The sequence below is a fragment of the Pleurodeles waltl genome, chromosome 6, assembly GCF_031143425.1.
Source record: "Pleurodeles waltl isolate 20211129_DDA chromosome 6, aPleWal1.hap1.20221129, whole genome shotgun sequence".
In the NCBI taxonomy this organism is placed as follows: Eukaryota; Metazoa; Chordata; class Amphibia; order Caudata; family Salamandridae; genus Pleurodeles; species Pleurodeles waltl.
Window position 1 is genome coordinate 329,130,713 of NC_090445.1, and position 20,377 is coordinate 329,151,089.

Sequence of the window (20,377 nt, forward strand, 5' to 3'; positions counted from 1 at the left end):
GGAAACACAGAATATGTGTAGGAACTGGCTCTGTATATACTATGTCAAAAAGAGATATAGGGGGTCATTACAAAATTGGCGGTAAAAGCCGAATTCCGCCACAGCTATTATGAACCACGTCTCGAAATCCGCCGAAATTCAGACACCCACACAAGTCCGCCACATCAAAGGTCAGTGTTAAACTGGCGAAAAGAATTCCTCCACCGTCACGCCAACAGAAACACGCCCATGCTATCACGACCCACGAATCCACGCGGCGGTCTTTCAAACGCGGTATTCCATTGGCGGTACACACCGCCGTGCTCAAAATACACACACATCTCCAAAACACCGCCACATTGGACAATTCGAAATACACACACCTGATACACATACACACACCACTCCCACATCACCCACAAACCCCTACAACCACAATTCACTGACGAAGGCCAGAGAGACAGAGAGCACAGCAATTGAGAACCCCACCACATAGAGGCACACAACACCATCACCCATACAACATTCCACGCACAAAACACCTCACACCACTAAACATCACCACACACATCAACACTTACACCACCCCACACCTCACCCACACCACCCCATGTCACGCCAAAGACACCCCCGGTTTTCCGAGGAGGAGCTCAGGGTCATGGTGGAGGAAATCCTACGGGTAGAGCCACAGCTATTTGGCTCACAGGTGCAGCACACCTCCATAGCCAGGAAGATGGAGCTATGGCGCAGAATCGTGGACAGGGTCAACGCTGTGGGACAGCATCCAAGAAATCGGGAGGACATCAGGAAGAGGTGGAACGACCTACGGAGGAAGGTGCGTTCAGTGGTCTCCAGGCACAACATCGTGGTACAGCGGACTGGCAGCGGACCCCCACCTCCTCCCCCACAACTAACAACATGGGAGGAGCAAGTCTTGACCATCATCCATCCAGAGGGCCTCGGAGGAGTCGGTGGAGGAATGGACACTGGTAAGTCAAATCTTAACTATCATATCCCCCACCCTACCTGCATGCTATCACACACCCACACCCTCACCCCCTCCCCTATCACTCCAACTCCTCTCACTAATGTACTAATAACACAAACCACCCATCCCAACACCAAGCCCTGCATGACACAACTAAGCATGGTCACCCCTCACCAAAGCATGCTCACTGCACATACCCATACCCATAACAACCCCCTAACCATCATCACACAAACCCACACACAGGAATGCTTGCACTGGGGTACACGCACACCCACCCATTGCACACCATTACACACACAGATGCAATAATCATGCTCTTATATCCCTGCAGGACCACTAAGGAACGTCACCACACAGGAGGGTCCAGGCATCTTCACTCCACCCACAGAAGAGGCCCACAGTGACGACAGCAGCTCTGCCCTACTGGATCCTGATGACCAGCCCGGACCATCGTGGGCCTCGGGACAGTCGGTTCCCCTTGCACAGGCACAGCCCAACACTGACCTTCCACCCTCTGGTAACACCAGCACAGCACCCACCCAGCGGGCCCATACCTCTGCACCCAGGACACGTCAATCAGCGGTGTGTCCACCACTACAGGGAACCCAGGATACCCCACCACCCCAACAACAACAGGGACCTGGGGGCAGTGGTAGTGGGCACACGGTCCAGGGGACGGAGGCACAGGAACACAGGGGAACTGGGAGGGCTCCTGTGCGACAGGGGGCGGACAGGCCAAGGGAACCCACTCTCCAGAGGGCCTCGTGGAGAGTGGGTTCCCTTGGCCTGTCCGCCCCCTGTCGCACAGGAGCCCTCCCAGTTCCCCTGTGTTCCTGTGCCTGCGTCCCCTGGACCACAGGGGAACTGGGAGGGCTCCTGTGCGACAGGGGGCGGACAGGCCAAGGGAACCCACTCTCCACGAGGCCCTCTCCTCCATCATGGGAGCATACCGCTACTCCCAGGAGACGACGGCGATGGTCCTGGCCAAGTTTCAGGAGACCCAGCGCCTGCAGGAGGAGCAGTATTTGGTGTTCAGGGAGGAGCTCAGGACCATCAGCTCCGCCCTGGGCACCATCGTAGGGGTGCTGAAGGACATACAGCAGACCATGAGGGACACCGTGGCACTCCAAGGGGCCCCTGACACTAGCCTGGACGATGAACTGCCCACCACCTCCGCCAGCGCTAGTGGACAGGACGCCCCGCCACAGGACCACCACACAAGCACCCCACCCCCTGCAGACTGACAACCACCACGCAAGCGGTCCCTGAGATCCAGGAACAGGACAGAGCAAGATGGCAAGACCCCTGCCAGGAAATGAGACCACCCTGATTGTCCTCCCACTGTCCCACTTTGTTACCCTGTCCATACTTAAACTGCCCCATCTCCACTTTCTATGCCCATATGGGCAGTGCACCTGTGTGACCAATAGACTGGACTCTGCCATGGACATTCCTCCACCGTCCCCCATCACCATTTTCCAACCCCCCTCCATTTTTGAGCACTTAAATAAACACCCTTGAACCACAAAACAATCTGGAGTCAGTCTGTGATTTGGTAAATTTGTATTATCAACATACCTGTGTCACACATCACAAGTCCTTGAAGGATGCAAGCAGATGACACACGTTTGTAACCACACCTGTGAAACTGTAATAGAAAGGTACAACTCAGTGACCAAATACTGCTATTAAATGACAGACAGGATAGAGGTTGAAGTGTGAAAGTGAATGTAATGGTAAAAAAAAATGTTCTCACCTGTGTGTCACTGGAAATATTGCTGTATAACTGACTCCCTGTTGTCTATGTCTTCTTCCTCAGCTTCCTCCTCATCACTGTCCACAGGCTCCACAGATGCCACAACACTGCCATCTGGACCATCCTCCTGCAGAAAAGGCACCTGGCGTCGCAAAGCAAGATTGTGAAGCATCGAGCAGGCGATGATGATCTGGCACACCTTCTTGGGTGAGTAGAATAGGGAACCACCTGTCATATGGAGGCACCTGAACCTGGCCTTCAGGAGGCCGAAGGTGCGTTCGATCACCCTTCTAGTCCGTCCATGGGCCTCATTGTAGCGTTCCTCTGCCCTGGTCCTGGGATTCCTCACAGGGGTCAATAGCCATGACAGGTTGGGGTAACCAGAGTCCCCTAATAGCCACACACGGTGCCTCTGGAGTTGACCCATCACATACGGGATACTGCTATTCCACAGGATGTAGGCGTCATGCACAGAGCCAGGGAACATAGCATTTACCTGGGAGATGTACTGGTCTGCCAAACATACCATCTGTACATTCATAGAATGATAACTCTTCCGGTTCCTGTACACCTGTTCACTCCTGCGGGGGGACCAGAGCTACATGGGTGCCATCAATAGCACCTATGATGTTGGGGATATGTCCAAGGGCATAGAAGTCACCTTTAACTGTAGCCAAATCCTCCACCTGAGGGAAAACGATGTAGCTCCTTATGTGTTTCAGCAGGGCAGACAACACTCTGGACAACACGTTGGAAAACAGGCTGGGACATCCCTGATGCCATGGCCACTGTTGTGTGAAAAGACCCACTTGCAAGGAAATGGAGCACTGACAGCACCTGCATGTCAGGGGGGATTCCAGTGGGATGGCGGATGGGTGACATCAGGTCTGGCTCCAACTGGGTACATAGTTCCTGGATAGTGGCACGGTCAAACCTGTAGGTGATGATTAAATGTCGCTCCTCCATTTTCAACAGGTCCACCAGCGGTTGGTACACCGGAGGATTCTGCCATCTTCTCAAATGTCCCAGCTGACGGTGCCTAGGAAGGACAACAGCGACCACAGAATCAACAAATTTCCAGGTATGTACCCACAGATTCACAGAACACGACACCAAACACAAAACTCTTCCTGTATGTGTGTTGAGTATAGGCCTAGGTATGTGTGATGCAGTAGTAAATGAAGCCATGTGGGCCCCTGAAATGGCGGCTGCCTGACCTCTAAACTGGGACAGTGGGATGTGAGGTATCTGCGCTGGCGTTGTACACCGTTGCGGTAGGCAGTCGTAGACCGCAGCGCAATGCTGCATTGGTTAACATTGGACCCTATGGGTCCCAGGAGCCAATGATGAGGTGCGCCGGCGGTGATGATACGCACCGCCGCGGACGTGACCGCCGCGGACGTGACCGCCATTTTCTATCTGTTAAATCACTCGATACCTGATCTTCTACAGGAGAGGATTTACACTGCAAGTGCTGCTGTGACCTCGGTCTGGAAGATACAATGGCTGCTGCGTCTGGGGAAAGGGCCCCTGCCTTCACTGCTCAGGAGTTGGAGAAGCTAGTCGACGGGGTCCTCCCCCAGTACACGCTACTCTACGGTCCTCCAGACCAACAGGTAAGTACACAGGGAGCATGTTGTATGGGCTATGCCTGTGTGGAGAGGGCTGGTTGTAAGAAGGAAGGGGGCAGGGTTCAGGGAACATGAAGGACTGTGAATGCATGTGCCACATGGCAAGGGTAGGGATGGGGGCCACTCACATCGACGGTGCAGTTGGTAATGACTTTTCTTCTTCCCCTGTGCATGTCATGTAGGCCAGCGCCCACCAGAAGAAGGACATTTGGTGTGCCATCGCCAAGGACGTCCGGACCCTGGGGGTCCACCAGAGACGTGGCACCCACTGCCGGAAAAGATGGGAGGACATTCGCCGCTGGAGCAAGAAGACGGCGGAGGCTCAGCTGGGGATGGCCTCCCAATGTGTGAGGGGTGCCCGTCGCACCATGACCCCCCTGATGTTCCGGATCCTGGCGGTGGCCTACCCGGAGATGGATGGGCACTTGAGGGCATCACAGCAGACACAAGGGGGTGAGTACACTCACATTCTGGGGACTTTGCGCGCAGTGGAGGTCTCTGGGTGGGGGAGGAGGGCTGTGGGTTTCCCTAGGCCAGGGCGAGTTACGTAGGCTAGGCCCCTCCGGAATGCAGGTCATGTGGCACTGCACCCCACCTCAGTAGAGTGCCAGGTACAGGTATACATGCCCCTGTGGCATCCATGTGTGCAGATGTCCACCATAGCCATGTAGGCCAGATCCCAGGAATTGCATCTGTAGAGGCCAAGAGCACGGCGTAGTGCAGGGGGCTGCTGTGTCTGTATTGTCCGCCAAGGGTAGCGGTATGCCATGCACTCAACCTGTCTTTCTTCTGTCGTCCCCACCCCCTTTTTCTGCTCTCCCTGTTCTTTTGTGCATCAGAATCATCAGGCGGAGGTACAGTGGCACCGGAGCACGAGGGAGCTGCATCCCACATGGCCATGGAGGGCCACATCACAGACTCAGAATCCACCAGTGGGACAGAGGGCGAGGGGAGCTTCACGTCGGTCACCAGATCACCAAACAGCGACACGGACTCGTCCGCCCATGTGAGCTCCCTTGTGGTGGCGGCACCATCTGTGCCGCTCACTTCTACAGGTACAGCCGCCACCTCCCCTACCAGCACCGCCATCCCAGCAGCCCCTCAGCGTTCGCCCCGTGCCCGCTCACCCAGGAAGATGGGCATCACCTTCGCCCCAGGCACCTCAGCCCCTGCCCCAGTCACCCCTGCTGCCTTCAGTGAGGAGGCCATGGACCTCCTCAGGTCACTCACTGTTGGGCAGTCTAACATTGTGAATGCCATCCAGGTTGTAGAAAGGGAGTTGCAACACGGTAATGCATTCCTGGAGGGCATTCATTCTGGACAGGCTGCCCTTCATCGAACCCTGCAATCTCTGGCCTCAGCACTGATGGCAGCCATTGTCCCTGTCTCTAGCCCTCCCCCCTCCAACTTCCTCCACCCAGACCCAATCCCCTGTACCCCAGCCTATCCCAAGCACACCATCAGACAAGCATGCATACACCTCAACACACACAAGTAGCTCAGGCAAACATAAGCACCACACAACCCACAGGCACTCACGCAAGCATCACCCACATACAGACACAGCAACATCCACTGCCTCCACTGGGTCCCCCTCCTCGTCATCTCCCTCCTCCCTCCCAGTGTTGTCTACACTCTCACCTGCATGCACTACATCTACAGGCACTAGGACTCGCACCAGAACACCCAGAACCACACCCTGCTCACCTGCACTCACCACCCCCACTACCATTTACACGTCCCCTTTGTCCACTCCCAGTGTGTCTGTGACGCCCCCTCCCAAAGTACACAAACGCGGGCACCCACACACCCAACATCCATCCACCTCACGACAGCCTCCAGTACCTGCACCTGCACCCAAATCACCTAAAGTGACACCTCCTACAACCACCTCCTCTTCCTCCACTCCCAGACCCCCTCCAGCTACCCATCCCAGTCTTCATCAGCAACTCTTCCTCAGCAACGTTGACCTCTTTGCCCCAACCCCCATCCCTCCAATTGATAGGTCCTGTAGTAGCACCTCAGCCAAAAAAACTCCTGTACCAGTGGTGCGTGTTAAAGGTGTGTGGAGTGCACCGGCCACCAGGGCAGCCAGTGTGACACGGAGCCAAAGCACTGCCAGTCCACCCCTGTTAAGCACCTCAAGTTGGAAAGTGGCCGACGGGACAGGGTGAAGACTCCTGGTGGCAAAACTGCTCACAAGGGTCCCAGGGGGATTGCAGAGTCAGCTGTGACTCCTCCAAAGGTGGTGAAGGGCCAGAAGAAGTCTGCACAGTCTGGTAAGAGCAGCACGGCGGAGAAGGGCGCCATCCTCCCCGGCGGCCGGGACGCCACCGCCAGCACCGTCGTCACTGGTCAGGAGACCACCGCCGGACTCAGTGCCCAGGAGGGCAGCAGTATCGTCACTGGTCAGGAGACCACCGCCGGAGTCAGTTCCCAGGAGGGCAGCAGTATCGTCGCCGGAGTCAGTGCCCAGGAGGGCAGGAGTCAGTGCCCAGGAGGGCAGCAGTATCGTCACTGGTCAGGAGACCACCGCCGGAGTCAGTGCCCAGGAGGGCAGCAGAATCGTCACTGGTCAGGAGACCACCGCCGGAGTCAGTACCCAGGAGGGCAGCAGTGTCGTCGCCGGAGTCAGTGCCCAGGAGGGCAGCAGTATCGTCACTGGTCAGGAGACCACCCCCGGAGTCAGTGCCCAGGAGGGAAGCAGTATCGTCACTGGTCAGGAGACCACCGCCGGAGTCAGTTCCCAGGAGGGCAGCAGTATCGTCGCCGGAGTCAGTGCCCAGGAGGGCAGGAGTCAGTGCCCAGGAGGGCAGCAGTATCGTCACTGGTCAGGAGACCACCGCCGGAGTCAGTGCCCAGGAGGGCAGCAGAATCGTCACTGGTCAGGAGACCACCGCCGGAGTCAGTACCCAGGAGGGCAGCAGTATCGTCGCCGGAGTCAGTGCCCAGGAGGGCAGCAGTATCGTCACTGGTCAGGAGACCACCGCCAGAGTCAGTGCCCAGGAGGGCCTCGAAAGCCACAGCCCCGCTGGGCAATGAGGGACCGTCATGCCACACATCAATGTACAGGTCAGAGACCGCCATGGCAAGCACCCTTGAACAGGTCAGAGACCGCCATGGCAAAGCACCGCTGGACAGGGAAAATACCGCCATGGTGAAGACCGCTGAACAGGGCAAAGCACCGCTGAACAGGGCAAAGCACAGCTGAACAGGTCAGAGACCGCCATGGCAAAGCACCGCTGAACAAGGAAAACACTGCCATGGTGAAGACCGCTGAACAGGGCAAAGCACCGCTGAACAGGGCAAAGCACCGCTGAACAGGTCAGAGACCGACATGGCAAAGCACCGCTGGACAGGGAAAACACCGCCATGGTGAAGACCGCTGAACAGGGCAGAGCACCGCTGAACAGGGCAAAGCACCACTGAACAGGGCAAAGCACCGCTGAACAGGTCAGAGACCGCCATGGCAAAGCACCGCTGGACAGAGAAAACACCGCCACATCAAGCATCGTTATCCCATGTGCAGCTGGGACAGTGACGGAACAGGAACCGTCACGGGGAGCCTGATGCAGTCTGGGCACCATTCCTCCTCCAGACCCAGTGGAGACATGCATCCACTCTGTCTGTCCTTAACAGGATGCAGCACTCTGGGCACCAGTCCCCCTCCAGAACCAGTGGAGACTGTTATCCACTTGAGAGACTGTGGCTTTGCACTCCCCAGGATGGTACAGTGGGCAACCCACCCACTGTAGAGACTTGAGAGACTGTGGTTTTGCACTCCCCAGGATGGAACAGTGGGCAACCCACCCACTGTAGAGACTTGAGAGACTGTGGCTTTGCACTCCCCAGGATGGAACAGTGGGCAACCCACCCACTGTAGAGACTTGAGAGACTGTGGCTTTGCACTCCCCAGGATGGGACAGTGAGCAACCCACCCACTGTAGAGACTTGAGAGACTGTGGCTTTGCACTTCCCAGGATGGAACAGTGGGCACGCCACCCACTGTAGAGACTTGCGAGACTGTGGCTTTGCACTCCCCAGGATGTAACAGTGGGCAAGCCACCCACTGTAGAGACTTGAGAGACTGTGGCTTTGCACTCCCCAGGATACATCAATGGGCATGGAGCCCAGTCGTGGATCTGGCGTGGTGCTGTAATCCGGCTGAGGTGCCCCCCCCGCTTCCCCCTGAGGTGCTTGTTGTATTTCTATCTGATGCCCCTGCAGTGTTCTCTCCGTTTGTGGACAGGTATCTAGTGTGGGCCTCGCCCGTGCATTTTTGGCCCAGTGGTGCACGGACATTGATATGTGCATACCTGCACTACTTCTCGTAATGTATATAATTTTGAATGTGTATATATATATCTGTATATATTTGATAACTGTATTTTGATACATTACAATGTTTGAACTGATTTCCTTTTGTCTTTGCATTCTTCCGGGGGGGTTGTGGGTTGTTACTGTGCTGTTTGGAAATGCATTGGTGTGTGTGTTGTAGTGGGTGAGGGTCGGGTTGGGGGTGGGGGTGTTGTGTGTGTGTCCCCCTGACTTTTGCCTCCCCCCTCCCCTATATCGTAGGTGCAGTACTCACCGTTGTCTTCGGCGCCGCCATTGCTGGTGTTCGTAGATGAGCAGGAAGACAAGGGCAGGGAGTATTTGGAGTTCCGGCTCCATGGTGTCCTCCTTCCTCGTGGAGTGTGTTAAGGTGAGCGTTTTCCCATTGCAAAAGCTGTTTCCGCCGTGTTTTTATACACAGTGAATCCGCCCCGGAAAAGGTGGCGGATTGGCGGGTTGTGATACTGTGGGCGGTACATTGGCTTCCGCCTGTCTGTTGGCGGTGACCGCTGCGCTGCTTGTCTGTACCGCCGTGGCGGTCGGAGTGTTAAAGTGGCTGTCTATGTTGCCGGTTTCCGCCACAGTCATGATTCCCTCTTTTTGTCCGCCGGCCTGTTTGCGGTATTACTGCACCTTTAACACCGTCCGCCAGGGTTGTAATGACCATCATAGTGTGCACAGAGTCCAGGGGTTCCCCAGAGTCTTACAGAGGCTAAAGTAGATAATATTAATTCTCCCTTTTGAGGTAGTGTGGTCAAGCAGTTAGGCTTATCAGAGGGTAATGCAAAGCATTTGTTGTACATACACAGGCAATAAAGTAAAGCACACACTCAATTACTAACTCCAGGCCAATGTTTTTTATGTAGCAAAAATATATCTTGTTACTTTATTTCTAGAACAACAAGATTCAAGTAGCAGGTAAGTGCATCTGCAAGTAAGTATCCAATATATGTATCAATACCACTTTGTTTCAATTTGGCAATTTAACTAGCTTTCAAGTAAATAGCAATAATCTGTTTTAAAAGTTGACACTGCAAGTTTCAGAAACAGTTCTATGAGGGAAGATAAGGTAGTATGGTTTTGAGGAAAGGTAAAGAATTACAGTTCCAGTCTCGGGGTTAGGATGTCCACAGGTTGAGGTGCCATCACTAACCCCAAACACCCACCATCAGCAACACGGGTCCGGCCGGGTGCCTAGGTCAAAGTTGAGGTTGGTTTACCATGTGTTCTTATGGAGACTGGGTCCACTTGGAATTAGGCCTGCTTGCAGGTGACTACCCATGTCTTCGGAGGGCAGACATGTGGCGTTTAGAGGAGCACCGGGAGGGGGTTACAGGTCAGCATCAAACACACACCCTCAGCAGTGCAGGCACGGCCGGGTGCATGGTGCAAACACAGCGTTGGGCTCCCAATGCTTTCTTATAGGGGGACCTTGGGGGCAGCAAAGATGGTACAGATGAAGTCCAGGAGGTTGGTTCCGGGAAACCAAAGGCTGGACAAGGAGGGGAGCCCTCTGCTGGACATTGCTGCACTGACGGCCGGATTCCCTAAGGCCAGGGGGCTGCAGAGGTACCTTTTGGCATCAGTAATTTTTGTCTGTTTCTGTTGCGGTCAGGGGGAGTCCTCCGGATTCAAGTTGCAGGTGTCATCGTGGTAGACAGGAGGGGTCAACCCAGGGTGAGAACTTGCATAGAATCGTCTGGGGACCAACTGTAGTCTGTTGGGCCACCTGGACCCGGGCCATGGGCATCGGGGGCAGAGTGGACTGGAGTTGCAGATCTGGGGCTGCTCTGGAGTCCTTGGATGGAGTTTCTTCTTGGACAGGGCCACTGTCCACAGGAGTTCTTGGTCCTCTGGGGTGCAGGCCGTCCTCTGGAGGCTTTTCAAAGGTCACTGGTCCTGCAGGATGTGTCACTTTCTTTTAACAGGGCTTTAGAAGCAGGAGACAGGCTGGTAGGGCTGGGGCCAAGTCAGTCTGTGTCTTCAGTCTTCTCTGCTGGGGTACAGGTTAGCAGTCCTTCTTCTTTCTTCCTGTGAGGTAGCCAGGAAACTATCAAGCTAGGTTCAGGGGAGCCCTTAAATCCTGGATTTATCAGCGTTACAGGGTTCAGAGGGCAGTAGCCAATGGCTACTGTCACAAAGGGTTGTTACACCCTTCTTGTGTTCACTCCCTTTGGGTAGGGGGACACAGACCTAACCCTATTGGTCCCTGTCCTCCAAACTAAGATGGAGGATTTTGCAAGGAGGGGGGTCATTTCAGCTCTGGTCACCTTAGGGTTGGTCCCAGCTGAGGTGGTCACTCCTCCTTGTTTTCCCTAATTTTCCTGCTGAACTTGCCGCCAAAAGTTGGGCTTTTTCAGGCGGGGAGCATCTCCACTAGCTGGAGTACCCTGGGGGACTGTAATAAGAGGCATGAGCCTTTGAGACTCACTGCCAGGTGTTACAGTTCCTGCAGGGGGAGGTGTGAAGCACCTCCACCCAGTGCAGGCTTTGTTTCTGGCCACAAAGAGTGCAATGGCTCTCACCCCATGTGGTCAGAAACCAGTCTGGAAGTGCCTGGTCAGTCCTGCTCTAGCAGTTTAGCTAACATACAAGGAGCATCTCTAAGATGCCCTCTGGGTGCATTTTTCAATAAATCCCACACTGGCATCAGTGTAGGTTTATTGTGCTGAGACGTTTGATACCAAACGTCTCAGTATTCAGTGAAGCCGTGATGGAGCTATGGAGTTCGTAATGACAAACTCCCTGCCTAAATACTCAATATGGCGACACTGCACTTACAATGTCTAAGAATGGACATAGACTCTGTAGGGGCATATTGCTCATGCAGCTATGTCCTCACCTGTGGTATAGTGCACCCTGCCTTAGGGCTGTAGGGCCTGCTAGAAGGGTGACCTACCTATGCCACAGGTAGTGGTTGGTGGCCTTGGCAGCCTGAGATGTGTGCTATGTCACCTTTGACTTTGTCTCCCCACCAGCACACACAAGCTGCAAAGGCAGTGTGCATGTGCTTGGTGAGGGGTCCCCCAGAGGGGCATAATACATGCTGCAGCCCTTGGGGACCTTCCCTGGCTACAGGACCCTACGTACCATGGGTACCTTTTACAAGGGACTTAACTGTGTGACAGGGGTATGCCAGTTGTGGAAACAATGGTAGACTTTTTGAGAAAGAACAATGGAGTTGGGGCCTGGTTGGCAGGATCCCAGCACACTCTCTGTCAAGTTTGCATCAATATCAGGCACAAGTGGGGGGTAACCATGCCAACAAGGGCACTTTCCTACAGTATGTGCCAGTGAGTCTGTATACCTAAACCCATAAATACTTACATATTTGCTGAACACGAGTTAGCTTTTAACTGCAGTCTTTTCAGGTTACTTATTTCAGTGTCCTTGAGTAAAATGTACACCTTATTTGGGTCAGCATTAATTTGGGACTGCAGTGTTCTTTTATTTCATACATCTGTATAACGCTTTCTGCCAGTGTTTGCTGTTGCATTATACTTTTCCATATATATTCTACATTTCCTGTATCAAAGCCCTATATCATTTAGGAAAACAAAGTAGGTAGTAAAAGGCCCACAAACCTAAATAGCATAGAGTGATTATATGTTCATGTTTGCACGTCCAAAATACAAATAGTGTAGTACTTGACACAAATCTTATTGACTATGGTGAAAATTATATGGTGCACAGTTTTACTACCAGTTAACGTTTAAGTTGAAAGAGTGTTTCATTTAAACAAGGTAGAGACTGAGCAAAACTAGTGTGGTTTGCAGATGTATGTTACTAATAGGTTGCGATTTAAATCAAAGTCCTGTTTTCAAAATATATGGGAAAACTAAAGCTTACATTACTCACCTGTGGATTTCTGTGCACACACTGACATTAAAAAGTAGTCTAGTAGTTTAGTGCCATTGATAATTTATGTATAAAGTTGAAAATTTATATGGTGCAGATATTTATTTCTAGACATTCAGTGAAGGTTGAAGACATTCTAGATTGTTAAGGAATGTTTAATGTATGGGTGACTCAAAAACGATTCAAGTCGAAGTATGATTGTAAGCATTGTCCCAGTGGTGTATGCCTTTCTACACGCTTTAAGACTAGGTTTAAGCTATCTTTCCAAACTACAGAGAGTTGTGCATAGGACCTGGTTGTAAATGCCTTATCAGTGGCTAACGTGAAGCAGTTGCCTTAAAATTCTATGTCAGATGAGGTAATTAACAGGTACATCTTATTAAGCTAAACAATCATCAAACATTATTTTGAATGGCATTCAAGGTTTAATAAATTGCTGCTTGCATTAATGTCTACAGAGATATTACCGGGGCAATTCACAAAGGTAACCTATGCTTGTGAGAAATTTACATGTATAGGTTTACTCTTACATAAATAGCTGATCGCATTAATGTCTACAGAAACATTCAGGGCTCTTATGCACCTGACTAACAGTACCAAAAAGTAAAATATCCTCTAAATGTGGTGATTTCATAGATATGGTTCGTATTCCGCATGTTGTGAAAGGTTGCACCCATTTTCACTACATAGTTTATTGAAAATTAGTTTGAGATGTTCCTTGCAGAACATTTTCCAGTATGAAAATCGAATGGAAAATTGTCACGTTCACTGAATAATGAGGCACATTGTCAGTGATGTCATCAATCAATGATATAATTATCGATGTTGAGTTTCTGGAGTTCTTGACCCACCACATCCACCCCCACACAGATGGCCAGTCCATACCAACTTGCCCTCCATGATCAGCTTGATGCCCCTGTCCCTGCCTGCCTCTTGCCTGCCCTCCATTCTCTGTCTGTTTGTCCCAGCCACCTCCCTCCTGCTCTCCATGGTCAGCTTGATGTCCCTGCCGGCTTGCCCAGAATAGTCAGCTTGCTGCAACTGCGTAAGTCCTACCTGTCCTGCATTTTCCATCTGAGTGCCTATGTCGACTCCTCCCTGTCCTACATGACCAGCTTGCTGTAACTGCTGGCTTACTTGCCCTCTGTGGTCAGTTTGCTGCCCCTGTTCCCTCCTGCATCCCTAATGTTCTGTGTTTGTGCCCCCCTCCTGACCTCCCTGGTCCGTTGTGCTTCCTCTGCCTATGGCAGCCTGCCCTCCATGTATAGCTTGCTGCTTTTGCCTCTCTCCCCCTTGCCATCCATTCTCCCTCTATGATCTCTGGCCCCTACCACCTGCTCTCTGTGGTCAATATGCCGCCTCTACTGGCCTGCCCCCGATGGTCAGCTGGCTGTCCCTTCCCCCCACCCATGCCCTCTTTTCTTTTTGTGAGTGCACCTGCTCCTCCTATCCTCAGTGGTCCATTCTGTAGCGTTGCCCCTGCCAGCCTGCCCTAAATGGTCAGCTTCCTTCCCCTACAGCATCCCTTTTTCTCTCCATGTTCAGCTGGATGCCCGTGCTGATACTGTTCTGCCCTCTAAGGTCAGCTTGCTGTCTGTACCCCTGCCCCCATCCCTCCATTCTCTGTGTGCATTCACCGGGCCCCTCATTCTACCCCTCTGTGGTTCATTCTGCTGCCCCAGTTGGCTTGCTTTTCATGGGCATCTTGCTGTCTCTGCCCCCGCTGCCCTCTGTTTGCCATGTACGTGCCCTTGCCTTTTCCCTTCTGCCCCCAGGATCTGTTGTGCTGCCCCTCGCTGTTCCATTGTGCTCCGCATTGTCTGTGTGCAAGCCCTGCCCCTTCCCTTCTGCCCTCTGTGGTCCTTTGTGCTGCCACTGCCCCTGCCACTTCCCCTGCTTGGTCAGCTTGCTGCCCCTGCCCTGCATCCCAGGCCCATACCCTTTGTTATCTGTGTGCGTACGCGTGCCCACTTCCGTCTGTCCTCAGCTCTCTGTTGTGCTGCCCCTGAAGCATGCCCTGCTTGGTCAGCTTGCTGCCACTGCCTGCCTCCCCTCTGTCCTCCATTGTCACTGTGGGTGCCCAAGCCTCCTTCCTCCTACCCTCTGCAGTCCATTGTGCTGCCAGTGCCCCTGCTACCTGCCCTGTCTCTTCAGCTTGCAGCACCTGCCCATGCCCCTGCCCTTCATTATTTGTGTGCATTACCCTGCCCCACTCCCTCCTGCCCTCTGTAGTCCATGGTGCTGCCACTGCCCTTGCCACTTCTCCTGCCTGGTCGGCTTTCTACCTCTGCCTCTTCTCCCCCCACCCTTTGTTGTCTATGTGCTGGCTATGTTGTCTATGCCCATGCTCCCTCTCTCCTGCCCTCTGCAGTCCGTTGTGCTGCCACTGCTGCCTGCCCCCATTAATCAGCTTGCTGTCCATGCTCCTGCCCCCACTCTCTCCTGTCCATGTGTGTGCCCTTGCCCACTCCCTCATTCCCTCTGCAGTCTGTTGTCCTACCACTGCCACCTGCCATCCGTGGTCCATTATGCTGCCATTGCCCCTGCCACCAGCCTGTCCTCATTTTAGCTTTCTAGAGCACTAACCATAATTTCTATGACAAAAAGAATCCCTCAGTTTGCTCATTTCTAAAATAAATGCTTTATGTTTTACATCTATGATTCCATCAAGATAGCTTCAGGATTCCACACTTTTGTCATAAATACAGATGTTAGCGCTCTAGTTCAGTGGTTTCCAACCTGTGGTCCGGGGATCCCTGGGGGTCCGCGAAGCCTCTTCAGAAGGTCCGCGACAGCTTAGAAAAATAAAGCTTTCTCCAGCTTTCAGTAATGACTCAGTAGGGGGTCCCCGGATTCCAAGAAAGATTCAGTGGGGGTCCCCGGGCTCCAGTAATGATAAAGTGGGGGTCCACAGAATTCAAAAGGTTGGGAACCACTGCTCTAGTTGTTTATTAGTGCACTGTGGGCAACTGCAATAGCTGATGGTGAGATAACTGCCAGGCTACTGCTTCTGTTTGGAAGTGCATGTTTTATTCACAATATCAGACTGTATTCTCACGTGTCTGAGGAAGATGCAGTGAATTTCTAAAAAGTGTACTCTTGTTGTAGCTTCCGGAACACCTTCAATAACCTTTATGAGCAAATCATGCAAGAAAACAGTTTTCTCCCAAACATGGTTTGTTTTATTTCAGCAGAGGATCATCATTTTCCTTGCGCAAAATCACCTTAGAGCACACCACAATTCCTGAACTGAGTTTGCTGAGTATGATTTTTCTTATGACTAAATTCTGTTATAACCCTTTATGTGCGCACCTTTTGTGACTTTCAAACCCTGGCATTCACTATTATGCATTTCAATGGATACCATGTCCTCAGGTCCTTTAATAGATGCCACAAAATGTTTCCCATGTTGTGGCCAGGCATTTCCCATGTTGTGGCCTCTGGGCCCCTCAAGATGTCCCGTAAGTTTAAGGTGTGCTCATCCTTGCCCCTTATATATTTCTTTACAAATCATTTTTAGGACCCAGGGACCATATTGTTCAGGTTGTGAGCAGGCAATCAAGACTGAATAGAGATTGAATAGTCTTCTTTAAACTGGCTAGTCACACCAAATGTGGACACCACCCGCCCAGATATTCCTATTTTTTAACCCCTTCATGACCACTCAAACACGTATTTAAACAATAATATGTCAGAGACAGCTGAACAGATTTACACCAAACAATAATAGCCACCTTTCTGAGTAAAGTTCTAATTTTCTGACAAACTTGGTATATATCTGTTCAGTCAGTGTTTTCTGTATCACTTCCCAAAGGATCCCATGGGTATGGGAAACACCAACATTTTGCCCCCCCCCCCCCTTTTTCTTGGCCTCTTCTTGACAGATCACCCCGAAACATCTCAACAAGGGCTAGTATGTCAGGGTATCCGTACCCAGGCACCTATTGTGCTTTTTTCTCGTTTTTCAGGACACGAGGACTGAGTCCCCAAGGCCTGTAATGGCAGCTGCAACATTTTTCTTCATGTTACACCTGTCAGTCACATCACTCAGTGCTGCTGGACTCCTGAATCCAGCAAATCAGAATTCATTTTTGCCTTTTTTTCTGGTGGGAGTTTCACAGGAAGTCTAGCAGGAGTCCTACGGCAACAGATATCACTGTTTTCAAAATCTGTATTTCTGAAAAACAGCTGAACAGATTTACACCAAAATTGCACGATTTCTGGATAGGTATCTAGCTTTCTGCCAATTTTGTTGTATTTTATTTTCAGCCATTTTCTTTTTATTACTTTTCAGTTTTCCCTATGGAAATTGTATCGGGAAAAATTTGTTTTTTGTTTTGAGACTACCCTATTTTCTTATACCCTCTCCACCCCCCGACAGAAAGCTGAGGTGAATGAACTTTTTTGGAAAGTTTTGTGAAGATTTGTGAAATGGGGCAGAAGTTATTAGTGAAACAAAAAAAACACTTCCTATAGAAACTCCGACCAAATTGAAGCTACACAGTGGCATCCGCCACTGTACACAGTGTAGTTACTGTGAAGTTATAGTTGGGCCAGAGTGCCATATGAAGAGCATTTTTTTAGTTTGTTAATATTTAATAGCTACTTTGGCATCATTTTACTAATCTTCATAAAACTTTCCCAAAAAAGGTTCATCCACTTCAGACAGGGCATGAGAGAGGAGGTAGGATCATGCACACAGACAACAGAAGGCAAGGGAAGGGAACAGAGGAAGCAAGCTGCCTAGGCAGGACAGGCTGTGGGAGCAGTGGCTGCCCAACAAACTGAGGAGGACAGAATGGAGAAGGCAGGGCACACACATGGACAGTGAGGGCAAGGGGCCAGGTGCAGCTAGCTGAATAGGCAGGGCAGGCAGCAAGGCCGTGGCAGCACAATGGACTTTGGCGGGCAAGAGGTAGGGGGCAGTGGTATGCCAAGGACAACAGATGGCATAGGCAAAGGCAGTGAGCTGACTAGACAGGTCAAGGGGCGGGGCAGTGGCTGCACAATGGATAGTGGAGGGAAGGGGCAAAGGCAACATGCCCACTAAGCAGGACAGTGGCAGAACAATAGACTGCAGAGAGCCTGTGGGAGGTGCATGCAGACAGAGAACAGAGCATAAGGGGATGGGGCAGGATCAGCAAGCTGACCACAGGTGGCAGGTCAGCATGGGCAGAGGCATCACAAAGGGCCACGGAGGACAGGAAAAAGGGAGCAGGAGCATACACACAGAGCATGGATTACTGGTTTCTGGAGAAAAAGCAGCAAGCTGACCAAAGAATGCGAGCTGTTACATGCAGGAGCAGCTAGCTGGCCATGAAGGACAGGAGGGAGGGGGCAAGGGCACACATACAAACAGAGGCAGGTGAGAGGGGGGCATATGCAGCATGCTGATTATGGTGGGCCAACTATCATGGGCAGGGGCAGTGTAATGGACCACGAAAGGCAGGAGGAAGGGCTAAGGGCACAAACATTGAAAACAAGAAAGGGTCAAGGGCAAGGGTAGCAAGCTGACCATGGAGGGCAGGCTGGGGCCAAATAGTGGACCATGGAGGGCTGGTGGGAAGGGCAGGGGCAGCAAGCTGACCACAAAAGACAGGCTGGCATCTGCAGAGGCAGACGGCTTACAACTGAGGGCAGGAGAGACAGAGCAGACTTCTTGCATTGCCATAATGCAGAATGTCAGGCTGCACATGTGACTACTTCAGGTTTGCCTCTAGAGGCAATGGTCACAAACAGAGGGTCAGTGAGAGGATCTAGTATTAGTAAAAGCCAACCCCAGAGTGCAAGCCTATGGTGGAACAGCAATCATTTGTTCTTTGGTAAGCCTGTTCTCAACCCTTTTCTGCAGGTGACCATTCCCACAGACACATCAGTTGCAGGGTGGAAGCTCGCCTCCTCCACATGACCGTTCAGGGCACCTGGACCCCACAATGCCAGGGCTTGTAACATTAACTACCTGGAGCTCTTAGCCATCCGCCTAGTTCTAAGTTTTCCTCAGTCTCATCCAGGGCAAAAAAGTCCTCATAAAGAAGGACGACATGAAGGTCATGCACTACATCCAGACACGGGAACACCCACTCCCCCCACATGTCGGCCCTTAAACAGGAGATTTAGTATTCTGCAATTCTCAGCCACAAAAATTTGTTAGTGTAACATTTGCCGGGGTCATACAGTTATTTTGTGAACCTGCTAAACAAGATGCATCAACAAATCCACAAATGGAAACTGAACCCACAAGCCTCCCACAGGAATGTCTGTCAGTAGGGCACCTTGAGATCTGACATATTTGCCACCACCAAAAAAATGCAAAACTCCAAAGCTTCCCTCCGGGTATGGCCCAACCATAATCATGGGCTATGCACTAGAGATGAACTGGCCTGGGAAATCTGCTTATGCTTTTCCTCTTCTCCCACTCATTCCATGCATGGTGAGTAAAATGAGGTAGGTATCCATGACCTTGATCACAGTGGCACCATAACCTTGGCCACCAAGCTGCAGCCGACTGAGGAGCTCCACTAAGGGCAAAACTGGTCTTTTGTTGCTTGTGTTCTGGTTCAGGGAATACCTGGCCTGGTAATTTGGGCTGGATTTTTCCTATTGGAGCAGGATCAAGACTGATTTGCATATGGTTGGGTCCAAAGTGAGGTGGCACGGTGGGCAAAAGAATGATGGGCTGAAATGCTACCCAAGTGATAGCGAACGTTAAGACTTATTGCAAGCATCCTCCCATCAACTTTGTGTATTTCAAGAGGTTTATACCTCAGAAAATACTTCTAGCCTCCATTTGCAACTTGAATGTAGTTCTTACATGGCCTACGGGTTCTCCGTTGAACCACTCCACTTCTGTGATCTGCATTTTTTGTCACGGAAGGTGGACTTCTTGATAGCAATCACCTACCTCAGCCACATCAGTTATTTACAGACTTTACCCATAGATGAAGGGGTAGTCCTTAGAACCAATTCAAAATTCCTGCGAAAGTTAGTTACAACTTTTACATTAATAAGACTCTTGAGCTGCCCATCTTCTTCCCACACCCTGCCTCCGTAACAGAAAGGCTTTACATCATTAGATGTTAAAAGGGCTCTATGTGTTATATTGATAGGGCCAAGCTGTTCCATAAAACAACACACATTTTGGGGCATGGCTTAGGGCTTCAAGATGGCGGTCGCACCTTGAGAGTGCTCTGGACCCCCTCCATCATCCCCTGATTACGGCCTGTCTGATATAGCAATTCCCCGGCCTTTTGCTGCTTGAAGTGGTCGGTGGGAATGGGGTGATCCAGGGAGGGATGGTGAGAGATGCGGGCCCACTGAAGCTTCAGGGGCTGCCTGGCTGGCCTCAGAGGTGCCACCCACAAACAAGATGTCAACCTCTTTATTGTCCTGAGGGTGACTGGTAGCTCCTGGCTCTGGTGCCATTGTACTACCTCGGCCCAGTTGTGACTCCCTATCAGAGCTGCCAGGTGCCCATGCTGATGTGGTCGAGCCTCCCGGCATGGAGGGGTGTTGGCTGTGGTGTCTGGCAGCAGGAGTCGATGGGCGGAGGAGAATCAGCCGCGTGGGTGATGCACACTGGCCCAGCCCCAGCAGTTCAATGAAAGTTGCCTTGTCTGCGTAAATGCTGCATTACAACTCTCCTCCTCCCCTAGTTCCCCGAAACCAGTGGCGACCTCGGACTCCAGTCTGCTTTGGCCTTGGTGGTAAGGAGGAGGGTGGCGGAGGACTCAGTGACCTGCAGTGTCGGCTTGCAGGTTGCACTGGCGGTTGGAGGAGAGAGCAACAGCTGGAAGGGCCCCCCTTTCTCCTAGTCAGGGGCTGTGAGGG